This window comes from Oryzias latipes, chromosome 6, assembly GCF_053564925.1.
Source record: "Oryzias latipes strain Hd-rR chromosome 6, Olatipes_Hd-rR_3.1".
NCBI lineage: Eukaryota > Metazoa > Chordata > Actinopteri > Beloniformes > Adrianichthyidae > Oryzias > Oryzias latipes.
Window position 1 is genome coordinate 24,814,611 of NC_136242.1, and position 21,264 is coordinate 24,835,874.

General features: G+C 41.4%; 1 protein-coding gene across 1 annotated transcript in view; it reads right to left on the reverse strand.

Moving 5' to 3' along the window:
- The window catches only part of znf469 (zinc finger protein 469), a 72,935-nt gene extending 55,969 nt beyond the window's left edge, over positions 1 to 16,966 (reverse strand). Inside the window, exon 1 of the mRNA XM_078948890.1 lies at positions 16,827 to 16,966. The gene's annotated coding sequence lies outside the window, so the exon portion shown is untranslated. The remainder of the gene's footprint in view (positions 1 to 16,826) is intronic.
- Between the last annotated feature and the right edge of the window lie 4,298 nt (positions 16,967 to 21,264).

Consider the following 21,264-nt stretch of genomic DNA (forward strand, 5'->3'; position numbering starts at 1 on the left):
AAATCACTTATGCTTTCACTTTAAAGTAGATGCTAAATTAAGGAAAGCTTGGAGCAGAAGTGAATATATGTGTATTTGCATTAATGGGTGTCAAGGGGTTAGGTATTCAATCTTTTAAAAACGATTCTTTATGCAGTGAAACTCTATGGTGTTTGGCACAGGTTCAAGTTCTGCTCCACTAGCAAAACAGCTTAGGACAGTCTAGACACAGACATCCATTGATTAAGATGCTTCTCATCTTTTTGGATTAGAAAATAAATGCCCTGCTATAACTTAACGATTTTGGTGCCCAGCTATAATTATTGAGACCTGTACACAAACTTAGAAAAACAGAAATATTGATAGATTTTCTGCATGCCATTGTGTGCATAGCTGTGTTTGTCCAGTTTTAACCAAACTATCATGGCACTTTAACCTGTTTGTCTGGTGCCACTCACATGTAACATTCCTGCTGGTCTCTGTTAGAGACTGTTGTCAGAGACATCTGCAGAGTAATTTATGAACTTTTTCATGAAAGATTGCAGTTGGCGATAAATCACAGCTTTTCTGTGCCTTGTAAATATGTTGAATGTGGAAAGTTCAGTTGATGAAAGAAAAAAAACCTCAAGCCTCTTCTTTTCTCTCTTTGAGAAACGACCTGTGCTTGGACGTCTCTCCATGTTTTTTTAAAAAAAAAGCATGGTTGTGCATATGAGGACAGTGATACAACAAAGCCTTTCATCTGATTGTGGTTATAAGCCCTTCCATTTAAAACAGAGCAGCCTTCAGAGCTACAGGTCCTGCTTGATGTGTTGATGTGTTGTACAGCCCGCCACCAATTACCCTGTTGTCTGTCTTATTACACACAGTAATGCTGTAGGTGAGAGAAACAACTGATTGATAAATGTTCCCTTGTAACATATGGAATCATATCTATAAATTCTTCCCAAAGCTGGGGCGATGCTGCAGGCCACGTTCACCTGCCTGTATTTTAAGAAATAAAAACCATAAGCCTTGACAGGTTTAGTAACATTTAAAGAACACCTTACTCTTCTAACTTTAATTTTAATTATCTACAGAAGCATGCTTCATTAGACTTTATCTTTTTTAGTCCAATCTGCAAAGGCAGAAAACTAATATGACCAAAAAGGGAGTTGCAGACCGAGTGTCAAGTCCCATCATAACAGAGAAATACTTTTGATCTTTTGTATCAAGGGGACAGTTGCAAAGCTCCGCCCAAAGGTTCATGTGGTCATGGTGACAGATCTGCAGAGCACTCCTGGCCCATCTGGACTGCCGGTGGCGCTCGGCCTACTCTGAGGACAGCAAGTTCAGAACAGTAATTTAGTTCAGATGAGCTAAAGTAATATTTCCAGATTAATGCGAGCCATACTGTTTCAGAGCTGTTCTTTCTTTCTCTCCTTCCCACCTTTTGTTTTTACATCTTACATGTCCAAAAATGTCTGGCTGTAGATGAAAGAAAAAAAGAAAACCAATGAAAGATGAGTAAATGTTATACCCTGTGACACAAACACATAAAAATACCCATCACAGAATTCCGTCTTTTAATTTTTTGTTGTGTTTGTTCAGTAACACACCTAACATACGTTTACCCTGTTTTGTATCGCTAATAACCATGTTGCAGTCAATCAAATGTCATCTACGAAGCTACAAATTTGTCAGAACTTTATTTTTTTCATATTGCATCATTAAAACTCTTCAAAAATCTGATGCTAATAGACAAGACACCCTAAAACACCTGGAACACATTCAGTTAAAAACAGAGTGCATCATTTCTTCTAAAAATGTTCAAACCTCTCAGGTTACCAACCACATGAGAACCCCCAACAGGCCCCAATTAAAACAAGAAATGAAATGCCAGACATTATAGCATATCTGAATCAGGTCTTTAATCACACCAGTAATCTATTTCACTGCTTTAAAGGTTTAAATAGATATATATATATTCTTACTTTTTTGGAAGTTCCGTTGTATGTTGATGTCTGACAGCTGCTGTTTGTTGCCCTGCATTTGACAGTGTGCAGCAAAGGGGAGACAAGTGGAGACATAATGTCGAGAGCTATAAAATTTCTTGGACAAGTCTTAATAAATAATAAATAAAAAAAAGAGAAAGATCTGTGTTTACCAAATGTTCATGAGTCTGGCTAAAGTTCTAGAAGACAGTGGAAAGGATGCAAAGTGAGGCTCTTCTGCTGATGGCAGGGAAGCCGTTTCTGGCCAGAGTAACCACCAGCTGCGGATGATCATGCAGCTGCGGCTAAAGTATAGTCAGCTGTGTGCATACATGCACCCCCAACTTCCAACGCATAAGCCTTTTTAAACCTTTTTTGCAAGATCCGTGATTCATTAATAAACTCCTTCAACCATATAAAATCATCTGAGTTTTAAGAAGCTTATATTTTAGCTGTAAACTCACTAGAGCAGACATCAAAATGCTTTAAATCTCGCCTCAAACGTGCAGCATTGCAGGGGCTTTTAGAATTGAAAATATATCACAAACAGTATTAAATAATGTGTAAATATATGTTTTCAAAGAACTGAAAAAATACACTTCACATCTTTTTGGCAGTGCAGTATGTTTCTGTAGCTTCTCTGACTTGGCACTTGTGTAACCAAGAATTTAAAAATATGCTTCACTTTGACCTTGGCTGAATAATGGAACAATCTAGCTGTGCATAACGTTGTGCTTGTGTGTGTGTTGCTTGATTCATGATACTGATATAGACAATATAGGCAAAGGCCATCTAAGGGTGTATTCAGACTGGAAAAATCTGTCCAATCAGTGCACTTTATTTAGTCCGGGTCGAGTACTAAACCTTACATTTGGCATGTATTCAGCGGACCTTCCTGTTCCGGACTAAAGCTAAAGCTAAACAAAACCACATGACTAAAGATCTCTTCACATATTGGTCAGGAATTACAAGGATGGGTCAAAGCAACTAGAGGCAGAAATTATGGAAGTCCTGCACTTTACAGTCCTTGTTGGGATAGTTCACTTATTCAAACTTTTTTTTTTGCAGACGAATTTGGAACGTCTGCATTAACGTAAGCTCAACACTTTTTACTAGTTTGGTTTTCGGCATGCTGCAGGGCGGCTACTGGCAAGAAGAGAGCTAAAGTGGTATGCTGATAAGTATTAATGACATAGATTGTCGGGAGTGTATCAGGTTAAAAGCTGTATTAATGCCAAACCAAATATGCTGAAATGACAGCATATTGATAGCATAATGACAGCAATATTACACAACAATATGTTGTGTAATATTGTGTACTGTGTACTTTTATGACAGAAAGAAAGAAGCCAGAGCTGAATAAATTTTGTGGCGTTTCAAAGAATGCAGACGCTGGTTTTACCATAAACTCCTCATTTATTTCGAACAGCTCGGTTACTGTCGGCCATAACTACGCTGTACAATCAGGGTCAGCCTCCCCCAACCACACAAAAAAAAAAACGAGAGCTTCCCTCTAGTCTCGCGGCTTTTCCTTTCTCCCGCCACGCCCACTGTTCTCCGTAATCAACAGAGCAATTTAGCATCTGATAGAACATGAACAAAGGAACAGAACACGGGGATTCTACACTGTCTACCCCTTACAAAGTCCCTCGTCCAGAGGGACAGCAGAAAAAGTCCTTGAGGTGGCCTGGTGGCTTTCTCTGTCTCTGAGGCCTCCTTGTTGTGAGAGGTTGTGCTTGCGTTTCCGGGACATCGAGGAGGAGTAGGGGTAAAGTTCAGGGAGGGGGCAGAAAGAGAAGGTTGTAGAAGGGGTCCAGCGTGTACGTTGGCTTGGGAGGTTGCATTTCTTGGAGGATGTTTTGGGGGTCCAGAGAACTGCTGAGGTTGAGCGTCACCTCTATAAGGAGCAAGCCGGTCCTGGTGGAGAACCACCCGTCTTCCCCTAGGTGGGAGTCGGACCCTGTATACTACCTCACCCAGCACCTCCAACACTTCACAAGGCCCAACCCAGTGGCAGTCCAGTTTGGGGCACCTTCCCCTGACTGTACACCCATACCAGATCCCCAGCTTTAAAGTCTTTTCCACTGGCCCTCACGTCATAGTTTCGTTTCTGTCGTACACCCGCTTTCTGCAGCTAATCACGACCAAACGCATGGGCAGAGTCCATCTGGTCCTGGAGTCTCCTGGCGTATTCCGGTTCTGGTGGAACTGCCGGTGTGTCAGGGGTTTTGCCAAAAGCCATTTCGGCTGGTGTCCGTAGCTTTCGTCCCAGCATCAACAGAGCAGGAGTGCATGATGTAGAATCCTGCACAGCAGACCTGTAGGCCAAAAAAACAAGGGGTAAATGACTGTCCCAATCCCGTTGGTGTTCGGCTATGAGGATGGCAAGTTGTTCTGTCAAAGTTTTGTTGAACCGTTCAACCAATCCATCGCTCTGGGGATGCAAAGGTGTGGTCCGTGTCTTTTGTATGCCCAAATAGCACCAAAAACTGCAGACTCAAAATTTCTGCCTTGATCGCTGTGGATGACCTCCGGTTTTCCAAATCTGGCAAACATCCCAGCTACCAAAGCATCTGCTACAGTCTCTGCTTCCTGGTCTGGTATGGCGTATGCCTCAGATCATTTTGTAAAATAGTTCATGGCTACCAGAACGTAGCAATTGCTGTGGTCTGTGCGGGGAAAGGGGCCAATAATGTCCACAGCTACCCTCTCCATTGGGATGCCCACAGCCAGCTGCTGGAGCTGGGCACTTGATTGATCTGGCGGGCCCTTGTATGCTGTACAGAGATGGCAGCGACGGCAAACGTCTTCGACATCCCTGCTTAACTGGCCCCAATAAAACCCTTGTCAGAGTCGTCGAAGAGTTTTTGAAACTCCGAAATGGCCAGCTCCTGTAGTTCCGTGACAGGATTTTAGAACAGATTGTTTCAGGGAACTGGGGACCACAATCTGCCACCTCTCCTCCCCTGTTGCTGGTTCCTTCCAGCTCTCTGAAGCACCCCATCCTTCACCCGTAGAGCCCCGAACTTTACGAACAGTCCTCTGGTGGTCGGTGAACACCCAGCTACCTCCTACCACTTTGGTTTCTGCCCAGCCTCCACCCACTGCAGCACAGGTTTCAGGTCAACATCCTGTTCCTGTTGTGCTCTCCATTCAAGGGGACTGACAAGTTTTGTTGCTCTGCAGATCAGGTCATGACAGTTGTCCACGGGGCCCAGCTCCTCAACGCAGAGCTCTGTTTCCCGGGCCTCCCTTTTCTAACAGTATCTGCACCCATGAGGGCCACAGGGCTGCCGGGACATGGCATCAGCGTTGGCATGGTGAGCTCCTGCTCTGTACTCCACTCCTTCGAAGGTGTACGATGCCAACTCCTCCAGCCAACGTGCAATCTGTCCTTCTGGGTCCTTGAAGGACATCAACCATTGAAGTGCTGAGTGGTCAGTACGAACAGTGAACGGTAGTCCGCACAGGTAATATTTGAAGTGGCTAACTGCTCTCACAATGGCAAGGAGTTCTCTGCGCGTCACGCAGTAGCGCCTGTCTGCTTTGTTGAAAGTACGACTGAAGTACGCCACCACTCTCTCCCCTTCTGGTCCAACTTGGCTCAGCACTGCCCCCATCCCTACCTTGCTGGCATCTGTGTCTTGAATGAATGGAAGGTTGGGGTCCGGGGGATTAAGTATAGGAGACTCTGTCAAGGCTTTCTTTAAATAGCCAAAGTCCTGCTCGCACTCTGGTGTCCAGGCAAAATCCCTATCTCTTCTCTGTAGGCCGAACAAAGGTGCAGCTATACAAGAGAAGCCACGCACAAATCGCCTGTAGTAGGAAGCTAGGCCAATGAAACTCTTCAGTTCTCTTAGATTGGTTGGGGTTGGCCAGTCTCTCACTGCTTGCACTTTCTCCTCCAGTGTGCTGATGCCCTCTCCACCAATCCTGTGCCCCAGAAATTCAAGCTCTCTCTTCATAAAGCAACATTTGTCAGGGTGGAGCTTCAGACCAGCTGCTGCTATTCTCTGTAGAACCCGCCGCAGAAACCCCCATGCTGTCTCAAAGGAGCTCCCGTGGACCAGAACGTCATCCAAATAGATCGGATATTCCTGTCGAGGGGTGTCGGCCAGCACCTTCTCCAATAAATGTTCAAAGGTGGCCAGAGCGTTGCACAGGCAGGGGGCTTTGGCAGTTTCGAGTTCTGCCAGTGGTTCGAACTGGGCATGGAAGGCCTCCCAATCTGCTTTGCCGGAGTATTTCGGAGTTTTCACCTGGAGCTGGGCTGGCTGGGCGCCGCCATCTTTGTTTACATTCGGCCTGACGTCACTATCCGCGGGTTGTTTCGCGCCGGCTCTGGCTCGCTCGCTGAGCCAGCGTCAGCAGCCAGCTCCCTGGCTGTTTGTCTCAGACAGGCTACGTGCTCTGCAGCGTGGCTCAAACCCACCAGATGTCCAGAAAGACCAGCGCGATCATCGTGCGTCACCTCCTCCTTAATTTTGGGACGAGCGTCGGGTTTTCCTCGTGGCGTCGCCATCTTCCCCACTGACTGAGTTGCAATGCACGGCAAGCACTACCAGACTATCGGCGAGGTGAGTAAGAACTCCGAGTTTCTCCCTTTTTCTTTGATTGTTTTTACTTCTGTCGCCAATGTGGCGTTTCAAAGAATGCAGACGCTAGGTTCACCATAAACTCCTCATTTATTTCGAACAGCGGATTTTTTCACTGTTGGCCCGTAACCACGCCGTACAATCAGGGTCAGCCTCCCCCAACCACACAAAAAAACCAGAGAGCTTCCCTCTAGTCTCGCGGCTTTTCCTTTCTCATGCCACGCCCACTGTTCTCCGTAACCAACAGAGCAATTTAGCATCTGATAGAACATGAACAAAGGAACAGAACAAGGGGGTGCTGAAATATTTTATGCCTTCAATATCAGTTCTGACCTGTGGTGGGGCTGCAGGGCCTGCAAGTCTTTTGCTGAAGGCCTAAACTTTTGTAGAAAAGCATCATTTTTGTTCTGCTTTTTCATGAAATAAAATAACAGCTGAAGACATTCTTGTACACGATGAAAGAGATTTTATCCAGTAATATCTTGGCCAGCTTCTATTGTCAGGTTCAATGAAATCTACCAAAGCCGTCAGAATTTTTAAGCAGGCTGCCATGCGCTGTCAGCAGCAGAGTTTGACAGTTTGATTAGCAAACAGGATCTCAAGTCTGTGACACAATGGCCAGCAAGAAGGCTTTACATCATGTTTATGCTTTCAGTGAGCATGACATGTGCTCATCCTGCTATTGGATAAGAATTTGTATCCAATGTATCTGTTTTTTAGCCTTAAAACAACTATGGTATTAACATTAACCTTTAATGTGAAAAGGTGATGGAAGTAAAACACACCAATACACTAGTACCATTTAAGTGTTACTCAGGAATGAAGCATATGTAAAGATTTAGTTGTTGGATATTTTGTCAGGTTTGTTGTTCTGTTTTTTGAGTTGTGTTAGTAAAACGTTGTTGCCCCACCTTAAGTGAGGACTCATATCTGCATGTAGGTGCTGCTCAACTGCACAGGTTTTAGAGACGTTTGGCTGAGCATCAGAATAACTTGAGTCAAATGCCTGACAGTTAATTTTGCATTGACCAAACTTGACAAACATTTGTTTGGATTCTTGAGCTTTGGTTTATTGCTGATGACTTTGTGAGACGTATTAATGACAAAAATTCTGTCACTAAAGGACTATGTGCCTGCTATTAGTTCTGAAAATATCCATCAGGCTGTCAAGCAAGGTAATCAAGCAAACAACCCTTTAAATTCCATTTCAATTTTGAAAATAAAAAAGCCACGTGTTAGAATATGTTTGCATTTCATCTCTTTAAAAGACAATACAAGTTTAATTTAAAGAAATTAGAAAAAAAAGGTACAGCTGTAGCTTCTTTGACTTGGCAACGTTGTTAACAATTGAGATTCAGGAAGTTGCAGCTGTCACCATCTCTGAGCTGTCGACTGAGCACTTCACTGTCTGTTCATGAGACCATCCTAATGTTATACAACACAGTTTGGCTGTGAAGAAATACACATTTTTACAAGAGAAAAACCCAAGCATAATATTTGTAATGGTAGCTGGTCTGACAGAAGGTAATCTCAACATAAATTGGCAGAACAAATGCTAAAATCAAGAGTTAATTGTCAGAAAAGCATCTGGCTGGTGCTGTCTCTAGAACAGCCAGCTGGATGATGAGAAACCCTGCATGCTGATACTTTCATCAGTAAGCCATTTTCTAAATGCACTCATTGGAGATTAATCATCTGGCTCCCAAAAAGTAACTGGAACAATACATCTGATCCATAGCCCCTGTGCAGTGTTCCCAATGGTTTTGAATAATGCTCTGAAGGATGTTCCATTATTTACTTCATATGCACAGCATAAGGCAACCTGCCACTTTGGCTGTGGTTTTCATAGCCTCATTGAAGAAGAATCCTAATGAAGGACTGATGATGGATGAACAGCAATGGCAATGTCTCAGGCTGTAATTATTTTATGGTTTTCGTACTCCAAAAACCAAGTATTTTTGTATTTTTGCCTTTTAAGTAAAAGCTTTTGGCTGGGTTCTATTCTCTCAGCAGTTGTGCTCAAACTCCCTGGATGACAGATAAAATTAAAGTTTGACTCCTGCCTCTGCTGCTGTTTTTGATGTTTTTTGGGGGGAGTTTCTTCATCTTCCATCCATCACCCACCCTGCATGCACAAGCAGTCAGGAATGGACTGTCTTTCAGCTTGGAGTTTGTTAATGTTACAACTGAACGGTGGAAAAAAGGAAAAAAAAAACACAAACTCAGGGGTGACTCATTTCTGACCACAATATTATTGAATCACTTCTTTACCAGAAATGATTTCAATTGATCTGCAGTTTCCTGAATTCTGAGGTGAAAATGCTCCAAAAAGGTGCTTGTTTTGGAGAATGGGAAATTAGGCCTTTCACCTCATGTAAACCTTTAGAAAGTACAAAAGGTTGACTGTGAGGACAGACGCCACATATGGAAGATATTCAACAAATACAACTTAACATAGTGTTTAAGTAAATGACTTTCTCCATGGCAAATATATGATCTACCCAACTTGCAATTTGTGCTGGGTGTAACGGTGGTGATGAAACCTGTAAAGGAAACTTCACAGTTACTGACAGTAATATGGAAATGCACTGGTTTTACACACCATTTGGGGAGTTTTATGGAGAGGAATGGAATTTTTTTAATGGGGAACAATCTGACACCAGCTGACGTTCAAATGTCATATTGTCGCATCAGAAGTGGGATGATTGGCTACTGTTGAGAGGTAAAACAGCTGAAGAATGCATGTGTTTATTTCTGTCTACAAACCCTAACTTGTGGCTGAAAAATTAATAGATTCAGTCTTTTCCAGCCTTTAAAATGTAATTCTTTAGGTGTAAAGTCTCATGAAAGTGAACACATAACGACAGAGTGGAGCATAGCAACCGTCAACTAACAAAGATGGTGAGAAGAGTCAACTTTGCGAGTGCAGCCCTCATCTGAACAGTTCACACCCAGCTCATCCACACATTCCCTTGCTTGAGCTTGCCATTAACCCCGGTGACCTGTAACTGTGTGTGTTTGTGCGACTGCGCCCTGTGTGTTTGCATATCCACTGCTCCTTGTGTAGAGGGCAGCCAAGGGACCACACCAGAAGAACAGAGAAGCTCTTGCTTTTTGTTAACAACTTTTGAATTTGCCATTGCCTGGCGCAGCTCTTTGCCAAACCTTTTTACCAACAGATGTAATTTATTAATCAACTATGGCGAGAGCACATTCCAAAAAAAGGAAGAAACCAAAACAATCAAATTCTACATTTTTTATCTATGTTGGCAAGGTGTTGATAAGGAAATCCATTAATACTATAAACTGTCTCTGAAGAAAGACTTTCCAGTACATTTCTACCATCTCTCCCGGATCAATTCACAGTTTTTGGTCGGATGCATTCTATCTTTGATGCACTATGATGTATTGTGACCTGGGCCTATGATGCATGCGCAGCACATGTGTGTTGATGCATCAAGCCAGTGCACGTTTAGCCCGACAGAATGTAGCTTTGCATTGCTGAGAGTGGTTGAGATTTATGTTAGTGCTGTGGGGTGTGCATGTGGCTAACAGATGGTGGCACCCTGCTCAACTTTCCTCTATCACCACATAACTTGCTTACTCAGTCCCTCATCCCATCCCTACAGTATCTAGCTTTGAGGCTTGTGTGAAATATACCAAACTGATCTGTCATCTAGGAAGCAAATATGCAAAAAAAGTATTTTTTTTTGCAACCCGCTGCAACTGTACATAAGATAAAGTTCGGCCATCAAAACTAAATGAGACTATGAAGCACACTTTAAACTTTCAGTGGCACAGAAATGACATTGTGATGCTCTCCATCATTCTAAAACAATCAATCTTTAGTTATTCTTAAATATTAAGTCCTTGATTTGAGACGGCATGCACAAAATGAACAAAAGTCAGCATCCTTATTTAGACTTATAGCTCTCACAACTGGAAAAAAGGAAAAACGAAGAATAGAAAACAATCCAGTCAAAGAATATTTTATTCAATGAAGGAGTCATAAAAACTCCTACAATGAAACTGAGCTGTGCTTGTTTTTATAAAGCTTTTTAAACAGACAAAAAACACCCCCAAAAAAAACCATTTTAGGAAACAAAATGCAGATTTTTTTACGCAACATTGCTGCATGCTTTTAAAATCATATTTTACATTTATAATCCTCTTTTAGCATCTGTTGCAATATTGATTTAAGATGTGATAGTTTATACAGTTTTCTCAATCTGGACCAAATATTTTAAAGTCTAAGCTTTTAAAGTAATTTCTAAATGTGAAACATTGACATTGTATTTATTTCTTCAAAAAATTCCAGAGTTGCACTATTTTAAACAATATGGTTGCAAAATTCCCTGGATTCATTTTCTCCACTTCACAGTCACTTGTTGCACCATCACTCCTCCCTTCTGACCTCAAAATGTTGACTTCTGTTCTCTGACAAACATCATACAGCAGTTCTGCTGCTTTACAAAAGTTTGAGATCAAGTGTTCCTCAGTGCATACAAAAGTATTTTACCTTATAAAGGGACATTCATTTCTGACATTTCTGCAGTCTCATTTTGCTTAGACAGAGACCCAACAGTAAAAGGACCAAAGACGGTCCTTAGGCAGCCCTGCTCCTAACTGCAGGAACAGTGACGTACAAGAAAAGGGATGCACTGCATGCAAAAAGTGTTTTTTATATCACAACATAATTGACTGACAAGTCTGGGCCATCAGTGTTCAGGCACTCTTTCAAACTCAGAACAATCAAGAATCCTGACCTCTACATTTCAACTTTTATGCACTTTTTAAACGTTGTGTGGTCACATTCGGTTCATTTTGATTGCGCTGAACACTTGAGATGTTTAATCCACTCATTTACCTGCCTTTAAATTAGCAAAGGATTGTCGTCACAGGTTCTCCCTACTGTGAGCTAAGCATGGTCGCCTGCAGCAAATCAAACTGTCTCTTCTGTATACATGGCATACAAACAAAAGAACTGTTTTGTAAACTGGTGTAGATTTAAAAAGTACATGCATGCAAAGCATGTCTAGTGCATAAAATTACTCATACATGGACCTGTTGGGCCACGGTTATTTTTCATCCCCTGCACCATAAATCCTTTGTATCGACATGACAGAGCATGCATGTCATGGTTACTTTGAATAATTGTGAGTCAGTTGAGAAACAATTAAATATGCATCACATGGGGATGGTAAGTTGGTTATATGGTTTATAAAACTGTTTCCAGCTCTTTCCGTTCCACCAAGGTAGCACTGAGCTCTATGTGAATTGTCAGGCAATTTGAGAAGGCATTTGGAGAAAAAGCATTAAATTATATACCAGCTAAAATGGCGATGTGGTACCAAAAGCCATTTACACAACTGTAAAAGGCTGACATATGGGAGCTCGGAAGAGAATGCTCAATCCGCCTGGAAAAAAAAAAGAAAAAAGCCAGCCAAAGTTGAGCGTTCCTTCCCACACACCTCGAGCTGGCATTACTTGTGAGGATCGTATCGCTGTGCAGGCACAGATACTCAGATGCAATCAGACAAGCACACAACCACTAAGTACATTTACAAGTGTTCCACTCGCAAATCTGATCTCACTCTCAGAGTCTGGGAATGCACTGTGCTGCGGTTTGTGACACACTCTGTACCCTGATGTGGGGGAATCACCTCGAGGTGCTCTGAATCATCTGTGTGTGATTGTGTAAGTGAAAGCATGTCTATAGATCTGATGCCTGAGTGCATAGAGTCAATGAGATCGGAGAGCTGTGACCGCATAGAGTTAAGGACTTTAGCTGTTGTGACAAATACATGCACTGACACACAGATGCAACCGCACATGTGCAACCACAAATCCACACACACCCACAATTTACACATGCACACACACAGCTGGAAGCTGAAATCCTATTAGTCACTGAAGACAGTAATGACATACTGATGCAAACTCTTTGTCTTTTCCTCATTTATTTTTAGAAACTGAATATAAGGTGTACTCAAAGTGAGTACACGCTCGCTTTAACAGCTGTGAGATAACATATCAAGATCATGGCCACAAGGGGCAATTTTTTTTAACTTAATCCTGCATTTCTTGATGGTAAGATAACTCTCATCATGACTGTTTGAGATGGAATGAAGTGAAGGGTAAAATTAAGTTTTATAAAAAAATCATGTCATTTCGCTTTTGTTTATCAACTAACTAGTTATGAAAGTATGTTTGCTTTTTTTTGTTTTTGTTTGTCTACTTAGGGACATTTTTCCCCCACAGATACCTGCAGTTTTTCTCACGCAGACATGCAACAGCATTTATGACTTTGTGTTTTGTGCGCTAGAAATGTGGACAACTGTGGGATACAAAACACCTACTGGGTTTGAGTTATTCCCTGTTCAAAAACAAGTTCAGGTGCCGTCCACTTCCAGTGTCTTCTGCAGCAGTGAGGAAGGGAGGTTGACTTGCAGAAACATAGCGTCTTCTTTGAGTGTGCACCAATTGCCTGTGGACATGGAGGGAATGTGTGTTCTGTGTGCATGTGTGTCTTTGCTCTGCAGTACCCTCTCCCAGTGGGGAGGTGTTGTGATTTTAGCTGGGCTGCATCTAAATTAGGATGTGGATGCAATCTGGGATCCAGATCAAGTCTTACATTGTCCTTCACACTGAGCAGGGAGGAGCTTTAAATTGTAAACAGAAGAAAAATCCAAAACTATTTCAAGTGCTTGATGGACTAAGGGATTTTTGTGCTTTTATACAGAACCAAGAATCACGGAAGTTTATTATTTCAGTCAAAGAAACTGTATGTTTCCGAAATGTCTAAATCTGAGCAGTCTGGTTGCTGATTGTAAAGTTGGAAGCATTGAACATTTTTTGAATCAAAAAAAGGATCAGTAATTATCCACAGATTGGATGTTTATTCATAATTGAAGTGAGTAAAATATTGATAATACATCAAACGACCTCAGAAATTATTAAATCTTCTGATATCAATTGATTTTGTCACACTGTTGGTCTAAATACCAGGCCTAGATTTAGCCAGCCCCATGGGATGCAGGAAGAATGGGGGGGGTGTTAGGGCATCATTTCCCTCTGAGCTTCTAAAATGCTAAGAAAACCATCCTATCATCCCATCAGTTCATCAAACCATATGTGTCTTTTTCTCTGATCCATTTGTTGTGTCTTATATGTTTTAAGTTAAACGTTCTTCCTGACACTCCCCACTGCATTTACCAGGCTTGGGACAGGCACAAGCAGGACACTGGTTTTTGCCCTGTTGAGGCTGCATTTATCTTTTTTTTTATGTCTGCCTTTTTGACCATCCAGTCTGTCCATCCCTATATTTGCATTTCATTTTATTAGGTTTTTTTTTTGTGTTTTTTAAAGTTTTTTAAAAAAAAATATTCTTTATTTCTTTAATTAACTGTAAAATTTTGTGGGGCATCACATATGGGGGGGGGGGGGGGGGGGTCATAGCATTTAGGGGGCGTTGCTCCCTCTTGCTAATGCCTATATCCTGCCTTGCTGAAATACACAACTGTTTGTTGGTTTCAAAGTTGCAGCACAAAACCAGCTGCCTCGTCTGAAACACTACCACTGCAAACCTGTTTGCGGACAGTAGGGATTTAAAAATGCCCAGTAAACGACACGAAAGTCATCATCCTGTTAAATATACTTATGTGTGGTGATACTTATCACTTTTGCGTACCGATAAACATTTAGGCAATTCTTGAACTCTCGTCAGTTCATTTTTTTTTAAACAGAACAATGTTTGTGGTGTGAATGTGAGAGTGCATGGGTGTGTGATTGTGGCTCTGCAACAGACTGGCGACCTGTCCAGGGTGTCCCCTGCCTTCGCCCACAAGTAGTCGGGATAGGCTTCGGCAGACCCGTGACCCCGAAAGGGAAAAAAGGATTAGAAGATGAATGAATGAGGGACAATGTTTGAACCATCATTGTGGGTTAGCGAGGATCTGCCCTGCATCCCCCACAATCAAGTTTAGTTAACATTTACTTTTTCATGTGCATTCATGAGAGAAAAGGTTGAGTTTTGACTTTAGTGTTGTTTTTACTGGCAAAAAGGTTTATGATAAATCCATTTACACATACAAAAAGTGAAAATACAATAAAAAATAAAATGTGATAGCAATCTTTTGCATATTTCTACTCGTACATTAATAAGCACCCTAATAAGGTGAGAGTTAACCTAATTCCTCGCAGACCCTGTCTTTAGCAGTATGCAGAGGACGATGCAAGTGCTTGCAGGAGTTGGTTTATCCAACCTGTGAGGATCCACTGTGTATCTTTCTCTCTGCAAACGTGAACTCTCAAATGAAAGGGGTGGGTATGTGCCAAGATTCTTCTGAAACCGACTTGCCTTTTACTGAAAAAACACTTCAAATTTAGACTGGCAGTTTGCCAGAGGCTTGTCCCAATGACAGCTAAAAGACAAAGAATTTTTGAGCTCATAACATACTTTGAGGAGTTATTTGCTAAGCTTTGAGGACATACAGGGGGAGAAAAACAGAAAAAAAGGTGCCCAGCAAGAATGTACACGAACAGAAACTTTCTAATATAGAATTAAGACCTAACTGACAGTTCAGTTGACATTATTATTTTTGAAGAAATTGCCTAGCAAAGGAAGGTTTTTGATTAAAAAAAAACTGACGCAGAAATTCAATTTCTTTCATACTTTTGTTGTAAATTACTCAGTAGTTTCAAGCACACAAATTTGATCAAACACCCTGTTCCCTTTTTAGTGCTCTTGGTGAAGTCTTTGGATCTGCATCTGTACACCCACATTCCTGATGTCCTGATGTATCCAACCACATAAATCAATCACTTCTCCCATAAAGTTCCTAAAGCACTACCAGGTTAGTCTTTTGGTACTGAGCACAAGACTGTGGTTGCCAACTCTCTGGAAAAATCTGGCAACTAGCTGTAATTTTCTCTGTAATTGCGCTGCCATAACAGACTTTTTGAGACAAAAAAAAGAGTGGGAAATGTATGACATTTAGAGCAAGCCCTCTGTCTGTAGTTGCACACCTTTATGCACGTAACAGTTTATTTATGCCCTTAAGATAGCAATAGACTAAACAAAGATTAAGCTTATTATTTTTAATGCTGCAGAAAGTGTGTGATAACACAAAAATCAAAAAACTGCTTTCCTTAAATGACTAATATTGCTCATCACTTTAAAAAGCTCTGCAGGCCAGGACACAGACACACAGCACCGTGTTCTGATCTTCACTCAGACATGTGGAGGGCACACCTGGCTAAACGCAGCAGTGCTTGTACAGGGGGAATGCCACTCTTGGCAAGAGTGAGGATGAATTTCCACCTCTCTAATGAGTGTGGTAGTTAAACTGGCACAAGGCGTCCACTTGGCATGACTGGGCAGGATAAGGCAGAGAAAGACAAACGAGATGCCAGGGCGTCTGGGGCTTTAAAGACGTCCATGTTGGGGGTCATGAGTATTTGCAGTGCAGATGTTGCAAACGTTCAATATTGACCCCCTTTCTATTCTTAGCCCTGACAAGTGCCACACCCAGAAAGATCTTACCTATGTGAGCTGTTGGCGGTGGGCTGTAAGAAAAGCAGCTTAACTATAATAGTCCAATGAATTAAACTAGGAGTGAATAAAATGCAAAAACAACAACTTCAAAAGTGTCAACAGAGAGCATGTAGAAACAAAGAGTAAACTGTATCATAACAAACAGGTACGGGCAAGACCAGGGCAATTCCTGTTATTTAGATATGCATTATAATGTCTGCATGCTTGGAGTACTTATAAAAATGATTGTACATCGGTGGGGGGTCTTTTTCATGTCACAACTTCAACTGTCTGCATCAAACACAACCCTTTTCTGAAAGGAAACTACGAATGTGACAGAAAGCCCATGTTGTGGCCAGATGAGCTCTGTCTTTCCCTCACTAGGTGTCCAGTGCTGATGCAGCTAAACAATTCCTTACTGTTGGAGGTCTCTCAAATGCTCAAATGAATGGCAGGTCAAACTGAACTCTAAGCATGTGCACCGCCTCTCACTGTCTGTCTTCTGCTCTGCTTCACAGGATGATTCATGCACACACCAAACTGTGATCTTGGGAAGGCAAACCTGTCATATACACTTCAAAAAGTCGGATCACTTGCAAAAGGATGGTTTAACTCCAGTATATGAATAGCAGCCTTCACTAAAATTGATTCAAAGGAAACTAACATAGAAAAAGCTTCCATGTAAGCTTATGCATGCACACAAAATGCTGTAAAAAGGGGAAGAATATTCTCGCCTCAGCTCACCTCTGTGGGCTGCGCAGTGACTCCAAATTCCAGTGTGTGAAGTGGGTGGCAGTCTCCCCTCTCCTTGATCTGCAGCTCCCCTTCCCTCACTCCTCAACCTGTAGTCTTCTTCACGTGGCGCTCGTTACACTCTACTGCGGTGTAAGGTGAACAAAGAGAGAAGGGAGAAGGAGGAAGGATGGGAGGGAAAAAAGGACAAATGAGTCCTGCCCAGCCTGATGATGGAGGTTTCCAAAAAATGCCCTCAGGAGAGAGAAGATTAGAACTCATCACTCCTTTTCAAGCTCTGCTTTCTCATGTCTGCACTGTAGTTTGCTCAATTTTTCTTACCAGTCAATTTTTCTCTTCACTTCCCAGTCCCTGCCGCTTTTAAACTTTTTTCTGAACACAACTTTGCCATTTGATGTCCTGCCAGCCCATAAACCGCTGTCTTTTCAAAACTCTTGCCTCTTTTCTCGTCTGTCTACGCGGCTTACAGAGACGTGTCTCTGTTTCCCTTCCCCTACTGCAGTCTGTCAGTGTTCACAGAAACGTATCTTGATTTTTGCCTTTTTCTACCTGTTCTGTTCATAAAGCATAAGGCGTTGTAGTGATCACTTCACCAGCTGCGTGAAGAAGGCACACCTGCTATCAGTAAAGAGTGTATCTGTGTGTAAATGTGGGTGGCAGAGGGTTCACCGTCAGGCAAAAATGTTTTTTTCACTCAGCTGCCAACTGTTTTCAAAAATGGTTAGACTGAGACCTTAAATTTATGGTCTTCTGAAGGTTTTTAAGAAATGATTCTGAGAAATGCATACAATAGTTCATGTATGCAATGATATGCAGTATGGCCTCCCCAGCTGTATCTGACTCAAGTCCATGCGCACATGTACACCTCATGGATTTAATAGCCTTGACACTTTCTTTCCAGAATGTGAAGAATGCACCATGCTTGTTGGGAGGCAAGCAAACCTATGAGGAGTCTCCAAAGGGGTCATGACCTTGTTGAATAGAAGCAAAGAGTTCAGATGCGTAAATAATTGTTCAATTGACTACTCTTGAAAAACACCAAATGCAAAAATCTCATTTGAATCTGAAAGTCAATGAAACATTTTCAAAGGATAATACGTCAATGAATGGACTCAACTACCGACAAATATAAACTGAACCAAGAATCTTTGACCCATCAACTGTATATGAAAATTGAACTGAGTGACCCCCCCCCTTGCATTCCAAACAGGAAGTACCCACTGACTGAAAAAGTCAAACTCACATAGACTTTTTTATTAGAAAATTAAGAGCTATTACTCAGTCATAATATTTGTCAGAACAACCATTCTTGCTCTACTTCCTGTTTTTGCTAATCCTATTTTTTTTAATGGTATCAATTTTTTTGTGTATTGCAAGTTATTGAAGTTATAAACTGAACAATCAGATGCCTCAATGAAAGTATATGATACCTGCTGGCCCCCATGTGGTTTGATTGAAAGTTTCTTCTTAGCCCGCTTTCAGTGCAAGGGGTGTGGACTTCCAACAAGTTCACCCCTGGTTGGCTAAAATGGTTGCCATAGAAATGAAGACATAGAGCAACTCAGATCAATGACTGACATCGTCTGGCACCAATGTGGCGGTATTCGTATTGCAGAAAAATGGCGACTGAACTGACGACATATTGTTGGAGCTGGAAGTAAGTCATCTTCTATGGGTGACGTCACACTCACTCAGACCAGTTCTCATATACTGTCAATGCTTTCATCCACAGGATTATGTATGGCAAAAATTAAGCCTGAAGTGGGGCGGACTCTTTGATTAAAGTTTATTTCAACCCACTCAACAACAGTCTGAAATTGGGTGATTGAGTAGGGGAAAGTAAAGGGAGTTTTGGTAGGTTTTCCCACCTGCCAATGCAATAAAACACTCCCCCAACAATGCACAAACTTGATAATGCCCTCCCAAAAAAAAAAAAAATCAAAACAGCTGATTTAAAAAATTCCACCTCCCCTCCACTGTTGTCATGAACATAACAGAAGCAATAACCGTGGAGAATCTTTTGAAACCATACCGTACATAAGTTTAATGTTGGTGTAAATTTGGACTTTTTGAACATTCAGCCCAACAGGAAATTACTTTCTCGCAAAACCGGGTTCAAGTGGTCATTTGAGAAACTCAAACATTTAGTAATTCCAGTTTGACCTCAAAAACAGACATCGAGTGGGATTGACTCCAAAAAACCCTTACGTCATTTTGTTACTGGACCAAATCTTATAATCTCACAGCAGATTCCCTGCTACATGAAGGACATGTTCGTTCCTAACACACAAGTCAGTTAATGACATGTACATCATGCATCATCTAAAACTGGGAACATACTTCAGTTTTGTCTGCTGGCAGACTTTCCCTGTGGCCAAAATCTGTTCCTGCCTGCATCAGTTGGAACATTTGAAATGGCTACTTGACGCAATAATCTTTTGAACGTGTTTGTTTACCTTTCACATGCAAACCTGCAAGAGTGTAAAATAAACAAGCCCAACAGGACCTCATTTACTGTTAGTAAGTCAGGTTGATTTTTTTTTAAGGAAAATCTGGATGCAATTGGCTATTGTGTTCTGGTTACCGACACAACTGCAAACATATGCTACCAATACTCAATAAAAAAAAGGGGGGTGGGTTACAGGAAATAGAGTCAGAAGATAATGGTAAGTGGGTGGATATCAAAACAACAATGGCAGTGAGGGGGGGCTGAGGTGCCAATGAGGAAACATGGCCAGATTGTTAAGGGAATATTGGTTGAGTCAAAGTTTGTTTAAGAGTGTTTATAATCTGACTTTAGTGCATATTGCTTCAGAGCAAACATGTCTTTGTATGATGGTTTGATCAATCAGCTGGTTTCAGTTAGTTTGACGAAGGATATTAGTTTTATTGCCCAACTAACACGAACAGAAATATTCAAGTACCGTAATCATTCAATGGTTACACAAATTTCTGTTTTAAAATGCCTCTCAATGTGTATTCATTACACAATTCTGAAAAGGAAGTTGTCCGCAGCTTCGTTTGCATATCCTTCATATTAATCTAATCCTGTACATGTATACCCTGTGCCTAACTCCACTCATAACTTCTGTGCTACCCTTTCTTTCATGCTCCCCCACATTCCCAGGGAGTAGTACTTGAATCAAAGGACAGGGAACAAGAGCAGCATGTGATTCAGTAACAAATTATGAGAAAAATCCTGTTTACAAGCATGAGAGCCTTGACCTTTTACTCAGTGTGTAGTCTTTGAGAATCTGGCAACCTTTCCTCTCTTCAGCATGGGCATTTGTCACTCCCCCAACTCCCACTTGTCTTGTTTAAAGTTTCCCTTATTTCTGTCTGTTAATCAGAGAGATTAAAAAAAGGAGGGGCGCAGTTGCATCGTTTTGTTTGGACAGAAGAGGTTTCTGGACAGGACTTCAAATTTCTGGACGTTAGCGTCTTGCTGGGAGTGTCAATACTCATGAATGTCAGTGACCATCTAACACCACTAGTTACTATCTGCCACTGGACAGGAAGATTTCAGTTATCTAGCTTTTAAAGTTTATTATGTTGGTCTTTTATTTTGACCAATAGGCATCCTTAAAGATCAACTCATTTTCCTCCTAAACATGTTTGTCAAATGCCAATACCTAAGACAAGATGAGCATTAAATTTGGATAGGAGACTTGCTTCCATCTAAATTAACTAGCAGCAATACTCTGCTTAATTCTCTTTTTTTTCTAAATTAAGTTTTATGTATTTATTAAACAAAATAGATAACGTGGAAAAGTAATACAAGTAGTTATTAAAATGTAGAGAAACTATGGCTTGAAGGTTGTTGAAGGACCCAATGGTCTGGAGAGCAGCATGCAAGAAATAAACTGATATCCTGAAAAAAAACAAAAAAAACCCAGAAAAAAACAAATCTTCTAAATACCTTTGGCCAGTGCTAACTTTTTGCTCGGCCGTACAGACCTGGAGGAAGGGTTAAGGTTAGAATTTCGGTTAGGTTAATACGTGTGACCAACAACAACATTTAGCTTTGGACACACTTTAGATTTGTGTGGGAAAAGCAGCAAAGTACATCTTGGTCGCATGTATTACGAGTGGTCAATAGGGATTTCCATCAGTTTTTGTGCTTGGTCGCAAGTAAATGGGTGCAAATAACATCAGCCTAAAAAAGGCCAGGTCCAGTATAGACTGAAAGGTTTATTGACAAAAGGGAAGCAGCTGAGGCAATTAACAGAACAGGTGTGAGCAGTAAAGAATGGCTGAGCAGATGACAGTTTAACTAGTTAGACTGTAAACAAAAACCTGCCAAATACTAGAGAGGAATTGATATTTACAAAAACAGGTGTAAAGTTAAAATCATCACAAAAATGTAGAAGATTAAAATTTTACACCAAGAACTACTACAACAATAACATTTTTGATCGTTTTTCTTTAA